This window comes from Neolamprologus multifasciatus, chromosome 17, assembly GCF_963576455.1.
Source record: "Neolamprologus multifasciatus chromosome 17, fNeoMul1.2, whole genome shotgun sequence".
Lineage (NCBI taxonomy): Eukaryota > Metazoa > Chordata > Actinopteri > Cichliformes > Cichlidae > Neolamprologus > Neolamprologus multifasciatus.
This window is the reverse complement of record NC_140455.1, coordinates 8,415,515-8,427,828: the sequence shown is the minus strand read 5'-3', so window position 1 is coordinate 8,427,828 and position 12,314 is coordinate 8,415,515. Positions and strand designations below refer to the sequence as shown.

The 12,314-nt window shown below is 44.3% G+C and overlaps 1 pseudogene across 1 annotated transcript in view; it reads right to left on the bottom strand.

The window, feature by feature from the left end:
- The window catches only part of LOC146498894 (contactin-associated protein-like 4), an 88,207-nt pseudogene that overhangs the window by 51,409 nt on the left and 24,484 nt on the right, over nt 1-12,314 (bottom strand). Inside the window, exons 3-4 of the transcript XR_014870126.1 lie at nt 12,058-12,205; nt 10,546-10,752 (exon numbers count right to left, since the gene is read on the bottom strand). The product of XR_014870126.1 is annotated as a contactin-associated protein-like 4 (transcript). The remainder of the gene's footprint in view (nt 1-10,545; nt 10,753-12,057; nt 12,206-12,314) is intronic.

The following is a 12,314-nucleotide window of genomic DNA, read 5'->3' as shown; positions in this document are numbered from 1 at the left end:
GCATCTAAACCTTCTGCTATTATCCATTAGCTCTGTTAGTTTGATCTTCTCTTGTCTTCCAACAGCTGACTGAGGAGGAGCATGCTGTGGCTCAGGGTGGATGCTCCAAGCTATTGATCTAAATTACACTGTCTGTAGACTCCAAGCTCCTTGGAGATTCAGAGGGAGGAAGAAGACAAAAGATGAATACCATGCAATTGTTAAAGGTAAATAATTCAATCTGAAAAAAGAACTAGCAGAGGCAGAATTTGGATCACATATGAAAAAGGCTTTGATAAATAAACATGAAGATTTTTTTCTATAGCAAAAAAAACGATAGGGTAGGGACTGACAGAGAGGCAGGGCAATAAAGAGAGCGTGCAGTGTCAGTGCTGTGACTGAGGCAAAGTACGATTTTTAGGATAGTCGCAACTTAGCTCAATATAATCTCTGTACCGTTACAACAGCAATCCTGTGTTTACTGTCGTTCCCAGCCAAGTTCTTTGAGCACTTTGCTGACTATCGGACTGAGTCTAGCAGGGATGTGACAGGCGTCACTCAGGGAGCTGATGTCAGACTGACAGTTTTGCAGATGACGCCTCTTTCCAGCTGACATATACTAGACAATACCACCAGGGAAATAAACTGCTTCCACCCAGTCATAACTAATGGACAATATTCTGCTTTTTATTTCAAGAATGCAGAAAGGGGAGGGCGAGACTAGGGTGAGGGAATGTAAAGAAGCAGAGAGAGGCCTGGAGTTGGAAACAACAAATTTAGGCTTTCACAAAATCTTGGAAAAATAGCTGTGGGAATCTGGGATTTTCAGCCTGTGTGTGTGTGTGTGTGTGTGTGTGTGTGTGTGTGTGTGTGTGTGCCTGCATGGCAAATTCTGAAGAATAATGTTGCGTATAGTAAATGAAAGGTCCCTTTTTCAAACATTAATATAACACTAAAATGCAGTTGAATTATGTCTTCTCTTGAAATGCTTTTAATTATGGTTAAGTAAATGGATGATGCAGGAAGTCTGACAATTGTGAAACGTGAACTGAATGGTACAGCATGTACTGTATTCAGGTTTTGTTGTCATATGATCACTAAACATATGATGTTGACTTGTCTGTCATTTTGAATATGTGCCACTGTAGGGTAAGTTTAATAAAGCCCCATCTCTCAGGCCTAGTGACACTCAGTGCCCCCTCCTGGCAGCTACTGTGCACTAAAGCAAAACATATATTTCCTACCTGCAAACACCTTGCTTTGGTTGCTGGCAGACTGCTACGTGTCACTTGTAGTATGCATGAAAGAAACTGACTAGTTGACATGTATTTTCCAAGTTACAGTGAAACTATGGAAAATGCAACACAGCTAGAAAACTGAAATTGTTAGCCTTTGAAGGTAGAGTGTTTGCAGACAAGTCTGTGTCTTCCATGCAAACTACAGGCATCCATGGCAACCTGTTAATGGCCAAAGCAACAGGATGTTTTTTTGCACAGCAACCTCTTTGCATCTGATTTCACCAGCAACTGTCAGCAACCCAAGGAACCACTTGCCAACCAGTTTGGAGGACATTTTTCTCCATAGAGCACATATTTCGTATCACATCCAATCTGGTGGACAATCTTCAAGCAATATATGCATGGAGCAAACTCAGCTTTGCTTATAGTGATGGTCAAAATATTCAGTTTTCCACAAATCAAAACATGGCAGGAATTGTGGGAAATTCGGTGCTTATAGTGCATCTAAGAAGGTTTTGATCAATTATTAGTTCTAACAGCCAGATGCTCTCTGTTGCATCATACTCCTACTTGACCTTCTGGTGTGTGCTACCATTAGTTCATCAATGCTCTAACCCAGGGGTGTCAAACTCAAATACACAGTGGGCCAAAATTCAAAACTGGAACATGGTCGCGGGCTAACATTAATATTTATTGAAAAAAAAATCTTCCTCCAGATTTAAGAATGAATCTTTTCTTATGGACTCAAACAAGTTTTGCTGAAAAACTGAATATGGAACAAGCAAAGCTTAATACTAAACAAAATATATATTAGCTGTATAATACCAGTAGGCCAGCTCTAATAGTAATTTGGTATGGCTTCGCGGGCCAAATTTGTCCCTGTGCCAGAGTTTGACACCTATGCTCTAATCTAATCTTTCTTTGAATTCTCCTTTCACCCACACAAAGAGCAGGTACCGAGTCTCACTCAGTTTTTACTATACTGCATGTCCCCTGTTTTAGGATAAGAGAATACTGTGATTAATGAAAAGTACAATGACTAAGTGGTGCTTTTTATTTATTTATTTATTTATTTATTTGTTTGTTTGTTTGTTCATTTATTTCTACATCAAAGAAAGTTTAACTTTAGATCAAATTATTGCTCTGTTATAAATATAATCACACAATCTTAAATCACATAAATAAATAAATAAACACATAAAACTAATTTCTATGATTCATTATCTGCAGTTTCACTTTTGAAATATAACTTCATTTAGGAACACAAAATATGGTTTTCTGAGGGAAAGTGATATATTCTCGCGAAGCTGCACTTTTAATTTCAGCTGTAACTGAGATGAGCAGAGCGGCAGAGTACTCCAGCAGCCAGATGGCACGGTTGATGAGAGCTTTGCCATATGGTGATAATGCGACAGGCTGGCAGTCCAACAGCACCTCAGGTTTAACCTTGTTTACGCCAGATACACACACACGATGTCTCGCCTTGCACCTTGGGTCATGTTTTCTATTTTCCTGTCATTCATCATGGTTTCCTATTTTATTTTAATACACGTGTTTTAGGCACTTCAGTGTTGTGTCATCTCCACCATCATGAGTGTCATCTGTGCCTCATTGTGCTATTCCCAGAGTTTATTTAATATGGCTGTACCTCTCTTTCTGTGCCAGACTGTATTGTGTGCTCCAGCCTCTAGTTCCCAGTGTACATTTTTAGGGAATTTGACTTCCCAGATTCCCTGTACTGCCATGGCCCGGTGCCTGTCAGCGGCTGAGTGATTACCAAACGTTTTTGTTAAAGTGAAGAGTGTTTATTTAATTTCATTTTTTTTACTTTTAATTCTATCTCTCTAAGTTGTGCTTTTGAATCCTGTGTCTGTAGCTTCATGGTCATCACAACATTTTACCTTCATTAGCTTCCACACAGGCAGTGGGTTATGTTATGCTAACCCACTGTGCTCCACAGTGTTCATCCTTGACACATGTTTATAGCATCCATCGTATATTATAGATTAAAAGAGAGAGATGAGGATGTCAAGCTGGGAGAGAAACGGCCAGAAAGAGAGACCCCCCACTAGATAGAGGCGAAGAGTCTGGGAATAGCTAAGAATCAATGAGACAAACAAGACAAGAAAAGAACAAAGCTAAACACGAGTTCCTTCTTGACAGTCAATCACCAACATTGTGACTGACTGTATCTGCCAGATACGGTCAAATGTACAAATCCAGATAACAACAGTAGGGACACTGTGTAAACAAATGTAAATAAAGAATTGATTTGCAAATGTCACAAACCTATATTTTAATCACAATGGATTAAATATAAGATTTATCAGATGTATCCTTTTTAAAAAAGTATTTCTTCATTTTGAACATGTTAAAAAAGTTGGGAAAGGACCATGTTTCCCACTGTGTAGGATGCCGTGTTCTTCTAACAACATCTGGAAACGGAGGAGACTGACTGCTGGATTCCTGTGAGAGGAATGTTGTCCTAATCTTGTCTGATAGAGGATTCAAGCTGCTCAAAAGTCCTGGATGTTCTTTGTGGCATTTCTTTTGTTTGTTCGTTTGTTTGTTTCGTGATGTATCAGATGTTTTCAGTTCGTGAAAGGTCTGGACTACAGGTCAGGTTAGCTCCCAGACTTCCATTATGAAGCCATGTTGCTGTAATAGATGCAGTGTGAGGTTTAGGAATCCTGCTGAAATGTGCAAGATTTTCCCTGAAAAGGTGTTGTCTGGATGGGATAGTAGCATGTGTGCATTTTAAGTCAGCTTTGGCTCAGAGAGATTGGGGGCCTTTCTGGATACTGTTCAGGCAGTGGCTTCTTCTTTGAATGATAAAGCTTTAACCTGTACCTGTGGACAGCACAGCAACCAGTGTTCAGAGACAATGAATTTTGGAAGTCTTCCCAAGCTGTGCAGTGATTTCTATAACAATATCATGCCTGTTTTTAATATGGTCCCCCATAAGCCCCAAAGATCACATGCATCCAATATTGATTTTGTGTCCTTTCCTTTGCACACAGAGATTTTTTGAATATTTTTATGATGTTATGTACTGTACGTGATGACATATTCATAGTCAATTTTATGTTGATGAGTGAAATACACAATTTACAGATTGCTGATCCTCTGCCCATCTTACCTTATGAGAAACTCTGCCTTACTAAGATGCTCTTTTTATGCACAGTCATGTTACTGATCAGTTGCCAGTTATTCTAATTAGTTGCTATGAAATTCAAAATAAGCTAATATTTATTGGAAAGCAATTAATATGGTTTTTATGTTCTACAGTGAATAAAATATGGGTTTTGAGATTTTCAAATGACTGCATTCTGTTTTCATTTACATTTTACAAAGCATCCCAACTTTTTCAGAGTTGGATATATAGCACTCTTTCTAATTAGCTTAAGACAGTGGTTCCCAAACTTTTTTTGCTGGGCCCCCCTTGTTTTACAAGAAAAACGTTCGCGCCCCCCCTCGTGCGCGCGCGCCAACCACACACACCCATATTTTGCTCCATTGCGGTTTATTTCACACCTCAAACATTTAGTAAACAATTAAGCAAATACAAGTAATCTGCAATAAATTACAGGTAGTAAGAAAATACACTACTAAGTCTTTTACGCTATGTCCACACCTACACCGGTATTTTTGAAAACGCAGCTGTTTCGTCCACACGTAAACGGCGTTTCGAATCACCGAGAACGGAGATTTTTTAAAACTCCTTTTTTGCGTTTATGTGTGGAAGAGGAATACAGAGTTCGTCACTCAATGTCAAAGGTATGTGCCTTTTTTCACGTCACGCTGTGTGCACGTTATTGTTTACATGAGATGAATTGCCGAATGACAGATAGAGACAAAATACTGTTAATCTGACTGTCTGCAGGTTTTACAGCTTACATATACACACAGTTACTGTCCCTCAATTTAGAAAGGCAGAGGGGTCATGGTGTAATTATTTTACATGTAGTTGTTTTTTTTTCCTGTGTAATAATATTCAACATTGCTATCAATACATTTTTCAAAAAATGCCTCTCTGTGCAAAATGGGTTCAAAAACATAAACAACTGTTGGATGCTGTTTGTCCGTGATTTGAAGCGGGGAACAAATTGTGGCAGGATCAGCCTGATGTTATTTGTATCCCACTGTAACTTTACTGTATAAAGAGCTAACATTTCCAAAATGTCAGGAGTAGTTAGTCATTACAACAAGTGTTTGTGAACTACAAATCAAGAATGTGGGATACTGTTTGTCCGTGATTTAAACAGCCCAGCGCTGCTCCCAACGAAGGGAAAACCAATCCTGCAGGGAGACCTACCTCGGCACTTGTGCAGGTGAAACCAAAGGGAAGATTTGCTTCACCATATTTTCTAGTCTTTGGCTCAGAATGAAGTTGGTTTGGAAACATATTCAACCCCTTTTCATGCCGCGCCCCCCCTGCAATGGCTTTGCGCCCCCCCTAGGGGGCGGGCCCCACACTTTGGGAACGTCTGGCTTAAGACATATGGGTAAACAAACAAGCACTGTAGTGAGCTAAAAAGCATATGTAGAAAGAAGCATAATTCCCCTGAGTTTCATCAAAATTGAATCAGAAGTATTTCCCAAAATTGTTTCTGACAAACATGCAAGTGAACCAGCAGATGGGTTAAGAGTGACTTCAAGCTTGTTCCATTTCATTATAGGGACAAAACATGCAAGATATTAAATTTGCTATACACAGAAGGGATTTTGGAAGCTCTGGACCCTGAGTGAGTGCATAATGGCGGGTGGCTGTAGCTCAGGTGGTAGAGCAGGTCATCTACTGATCGGAAGGTTGGTGGTTCGATCCCTGGCTTCCCCAGTCTGCATGCCAAGTATCCTTGGGCAAGATACTAACCCCAAATTGCTCTCCGATGCGTCCATCGGAGTATGAATGTGTGTGTGAATGTTACTTAGAAAGCACTTAGAAAAATGTGCTTGTGTGAATGGGTGAATGTACAAGTTGTGTACAGCGCTTTGAGTGCTCAGAAAGAGTAGAAAAGCGCTATATAAGAACCAGTCCATTTACCATAATTACGCTGTACAGTTTGCTGACATTTACTCGCAGAACTAAACAATGAAAGAAAAATGAATGAACAGATGAGTGGAGTTGCAGAGTTTGCCAATGCAGTTGGCTCAAGGAACTTCCAAAATATTCAATTCAAAAACAACTGAAGTTTCAGTCATTGTCCTCAGGAAGTCGATCACTGCTGATTTGGTCCTTCCAAAAACATTACCATGTTCAGTTGGTGTGAATATGTTGCTTGCAAACTTTTTGAGGTGTGCAAAATAGTCCCTGTGTGGCGGAGGTGTGGTCCCGGACGCGGCTGCAGGGGAGGGGTGGTGCGGTGAGCTCAACGGGGCGGTGCTGGAAACGCAGGTGAAAACAGCTGATGGCGTTTTGAACTGATGATGCTTTCCTTACCCTTTATAGTGAGACGGGAGAGGAGCGGAGGGGGGCTGGAGATCAGCTGTGTCCGACAGCTGTCAGACTGTGTTGGTCATCACGTACAAAAAGAAATAAAGTTGGTGTCTGAAAACAAAGACCTGTGCCTGTGTGTAGTGCATTCCACAAGTGGTGCCGAAACCCAGGAAAAGCGTGGGGATGTCTGACCCACAGGCGGCGCCGCCCGCCCAGCCTTTGCAGTTCCTGGCGCAAATGCTGGCGGAGATGGCGAAGATGAGCCAGGACCAGGCGGCGGCCCAGCGTGCTCACCTGGCTAAGCTGCAGGAGCAGGCGGACCGGCAGCCGCCTGCTCCTGCAGCAGGCGGCTGCAGTGCCGCCCCTGAGCCACGGAGAGCAGCACAGGCGCCGGGGCAGGAGTGCTGGAAGTGCGGGCAACCGGGACACCTGAGGAGGGACTGCCCTCTGATGGAAGTGGGGCAGGTGTTCCGCGTCGCCGGTGCCCCAGCACCCTCTCCCAGTCCAGGAGGGATGTACAGCATTCCGGTAAGGACTCGAGGGGGTATACGCCATGCTTTGGTGGACACGGGCTGTACGCAGACCCTCGTGCACCAAAGCTTGGTTCGCCCCGGGGCATTGCTGGAGGCAGAATGGGTGGAGGTGAAGTGTGTTCATGGTGATGTTCACAGGTATCCCATAGTGCCGCTGTTATTAAAGTTTAAGGGCAAAACGCATAGAGTAACGGCTGCGGTTAGCCCGCGCCTGTCGCATCCCCTAATTCTGGGAACGGATTGGCCGGGGTTTCATCATCTGTTAGGGCAGTATGCGGGGATGCGATCACGACCGTTAGTAGCGTGTAGTGTCTGCGTGGCGCTCAGCGGTGACGCGGGGTCGTCCGACACTGACTCCGGGGAGGGGGAGACGGCGGGTCTTTCATGGGAGGCCCCGCCGGCTCCGGAAATTACCCCCACGGGCGATTTCCCACTGGAGCAGTCTCGGGATGACACCCTACGCTCAGCCTTTGACCAAGTGATTGAGATTGATGGTCACGTGGTGCGCCCTGAAGCCGTGCGGACCTACCCGCGCTTCATTTTATTACAAGATAGGTTATATCGAGTGAGTCGTGACACTCGCGGCTCATTATAACCCCATGGCAGGGCATATGGGATACGAAAAAACTCTGGAGCGCATAACGGCCCGATTTTATTGGCCGGGTATCCGAGCGGATGTGCGCCGCTGGTGCGCGTCCTGCCCGGACTGCCAACTTGTTAATCTGCCGGCCATACCAAAAGCGCCTTTGCGCCCGCTCCCACTCATAGAGGTCCCGTTTGAGCGCATTGGCATGGACCTCATCGGGCCGTTTCATCGGAGTGCACGCGGCTACCGCTTTGTATTAGTTCTGGTGGATTATGCAACGCGGTACCCGGAAGCAGTCCCGCTGCGCAACATCTCTGCAAAGAGTGTGGCGCAGGCACTGTTTCAGGTCATCTCCCGAGTCGGAATCCCGAAAGAGATACTGACTGACCAGGGCACGTCGTTCATGTCTCGCACACTGCGGGAACTGTACGAATTACTGGGCATTAAATCGATTCGGACCAGCGTCTACCACCCTCAGACGGATGGGCTGGTGGAGCGGCTGAATAAGACTTTAAAGTCCATGATTCGTAAGTTCATTACCGAAGATGAACGCAATTGGGATCGCTGGCTAGACCCTCTGTTATTTGCAGTGCGGGAGGTGCCCCAGGCCTCCACGGGATTTTCTCCCTTTGAACTGCTGTTCGGCAGGAAGCCGCGTGGGGTGCTCGACCTGATTAAAGAAAGCTGGGAGGAAGGTCCGAGCCCCGCCAAGAATGAGATTCAGTACGTGTTGGACCTGAGAGCGAAACTCCACACTTTGGGGAGGTTGTCACGGGAGAATTTGCTCCAGGCTCAGCAGCGTCAGCAACGCCTGTATGACAGAGGGGCTAGACTCAGGCAATTTTCACCGGGAGAAAAAGTGCTTGTGTTGCTCCCTTCTTCTAGCTCAAAGTTGCTCGCCAAGTGGCAAGGACCCTTTGTGGTCACACGGCGAGTTGGGGACGTTGACTATGAGGTCGCTCGGTCGGACAGGGGAGGGGCCACGCAGATATATCACCTCAATCTCCTTAAAGGGTGGAGAGAGGCTGAAACCGCTTCTCTGGTAAGCCTGGTTAAGGAGAGAGATGAGTTGGGGCCGGAGGTACCAAATTCCATCATCCCCGCCTCCCTCCCTTGTGACGACCATCTCACACAGGCCCAGAGAGCGGACGTTGTCGCGTTACAACAGCGTTTTGCTGATGTGTTCTCCCCCCTGCCCGGCCGAACGTCTCTCATTGAGCACCATTTTGAAACGCAGCCTGGTGTGACGGTGCGTTCGCGGCCCTACAGGCTTCCTGAGCATAAACGGCAAACTGTTCAGAGGGAATTGGCTGACATCCTGACTTTTCCCTCCCTTTTGTTCTGCAGACGGACGCCTCGAACAGAGGGCTGGGGGCCGTTTTGTCCCAGCAGGTAAGGGGGGCCGACCGTCCCGTTCTTTACATCAGCCGGAAGCTAGCAGAGCGCGAAAGACGGTACAGCACTGTGGAGAAGGAGTGCTTGGCTATCCGGTGGGCGGTCGACTCCCTTCGCTATTACCTCCTGGGGCGCTCATTCACCCTCTGCTCGGACCACGCCCCGCTGCAGTGGCTCCACCGCATGAAGGATGCCAACGCCCGGAGGTATCTGGCTTTGCAGCCCTTTAAGTTCAAGGTGGTCCATAGGCCGGGGGCGCAGATGGCTGTGGCCGATTTCCTCTCTCGCTCGCGGGGGGGGGGGAGTAGGTTCAGCCGGACGGCTCCCCGGCCTCAGTCGGGCGGTGGGGGTGTGTGGCGGAGGTGTGGTCCCGGGCGCGGCTGCAGGGGAGGGGTGGTGCGGTGAGCTCAACGGGGCGGTGCTGGAAACGCAGGTGAAAACAGCTGATGGCGTTTTGAACTGATGATGCTTTCCTTACCCTTTATAGTGAGACGGGAGAGGAGCGGAGGGGGGCTGGAGATCAGCTGTGTCCGACAGCTGTCAGACTGTGTTGGTCATCACGTACAAAAAGAAATAAAGTTGGTGTCTGAAAACAAAGACCTGTGCCTGTGTGTAGTGCATTCCACACCCTGATTATATAGTATGACAACATGACAATCAGGCACACTATTAAGATCAAAACGCACGTCATCACAGCAGACAAAATCCCTCTGACAGGTACGGTTTTTCCCAAAAGGGTAAATCTTAACAAGCAATTTGTTAAATCAGTTGGGCTGCCCTAAAGCGTACCCTCCTTCATGTCTTTCTGGACACTAATAGGACCCTTACAGGTTAGAGGTCAAATTTATACCATCAGTACATCCAGTGGGAAGCTGAGGGGTCACACTATGTATACACACACATATATATATATGTAAATTACAAACATTCAGCAGTGACAGATGGACAACACAGACTCGGGGAAAAGGCCAACAGATGGACTCGTGCTGGGGTTTAAACTAATATTGTCACAGGAGGCTTGTTAGAGAGCTTGGCAGCTAATGCTAGTGCTAGTCCTTCGGGACCACAGACTTTCTGTGTATGTGATGGTACCACTGCCTGTTCAAATGATGGAAAATGTATGTTTTACATCTCTGCTGGCAGTGCCATTGTCAAACTTTTCCAACAATGTGTGTCTCAGCATGACAAGCTACACATGCGTAAAAGACCTGATTTAAACAGAGTGAATATATTTATCTTGCACAACCAATTAGTCAATATCACTATAAACTGCAATTTCGCAGAATGATTCAGCATTATTGGGGTTATGTTTATCATGTAAGAAAACACAACAAAGCATTAATTTATGGCTGTAGATCTGGGAGACCGGTGTCCTACCCTGTAGGTGGTAGAGTAGCAGCTTTCCTTTGTCGAGCACCAGCGTGAGGCTGTGATCTCGCTGTCCCTCTGCATGGAGCAGTGTCCCAGAATTCTTCAGGGTTTTAAACTTCAAAGAAATAGTCTCCATCACAGTCCAGCTTGCCCTCACACTCAGTCTGTAGACCAAGCTACTTCTGCTCCCATCAAAGCTTGCCACGCTAGAAGCTACAGAACAAAATTAAGTGGGAGAGGGAAAAGTTTTATTCTTTACATTTCATTCATTTTAAATAACATACTAGCACCAAATACTAACACAACTGTGCAAACTCTGTCTTTGCCACCATTTTTCTAACATCATGAATTTCACAGAATTGTAAGAATATTTCTAGACAGATTTGGATCTCTTGGTGAAATTATTTACTCAGCAAGCACATTTAACCCCATTAACATCACTTTTCCATATGATTTAGCCCAGAGCATTGAACATAGCACCAAAAGGAATGGTCAATTCCTTTTGGTGCTATGTTCAATGCTATGTTCGATTGTGAAACTTCTTTAGTATATTTTAAAATAAAGAGGCGATGGTGATTGATCAGTAGGCTTCACTAGTTGAATTTAAGCCCTGTTGTCACTCAGAGAGAAGTACAGTTTTACAAACCATAGCTTTATTATAGATAGTGTACAACACCAAGTAACAGGACTGGCATTTAGTTAAGTCAATTACAAAGAAGCAACGCTTGCTGCTGCTGCCTTGAAATGCTTGGATTGCTTGAAGGCATTTTGCATGTACATTTCTATTGTTTCAATTCTTATTGAACTCTGTATTAAAACCATGTGGTGTCTGTACATCTCACACACAACACCCAATAATTCTAGTGCATGGCTTAGTGTTTGAATAGCACTGCTTATTTTTCTCAGAACTAATGGTTTCTAAATTGACTGCAAAAGGTTTGTATAACTCACATCACACACCAGAGCAAAATCAAACCAAAGTCATGTTTCTGCCTATGTGTGTGGGAGTATTTTAAATCTGTTTTTCTAAAAAACAATGAACAATCTTGTTCTGTATATAATGCTGCAGGATTAACATAACTTTCAAGGTGTTCCATGGACCATTTCTTATTTTTCCGCACCACATTTAAACACCATAATCCAGATTTGATAGAGATAATCTTTGTAGATTTAATCCAACAAATCAAGATTTAAATTAATTGACCAAAGTTTGACTTTACATTCTAAGATACAAAACTAGCTGCTAGCAAAATACTTGTAATACAATAACAAGCCAAAACTGCCATTTGTAACATTTTAAAAGAAGACACTTTTAATGCCACAACACATTTACATTTTTAGCATTCAAAATAAGTTGAAGCCAGTCGGGCATTAAAGACTTCAAGACAGGCAATCAAGACCAACTAACTGTTGATAACATAATTATATGTCACTTAAGGTCAAAATATTCTATGATAAAATAAACATTGGATATATTTATAATTGCTATAACATAACACTTAATTCACAGTCACTTACTATATCGACATCCATATATTTCCAGTCTGAGGCCAATCCTCCCACTGGGGTTCCAGTCCAGTGGGATTAAACGAAGAAAGCGAGCTATGACCGGCTGCTCCAGTTTGTACTGGACCACAGTGTCAGCATTACTGTTACCTGGAAAAGCCTGCAACAATACAGTTACATGTTTGTTACAGTTTCAGTTTTCTTCATTCTAACACTCTGTCTCAGTCAGCTGATTGCTGCAACAACAATGTAATAATGTAATAATGATG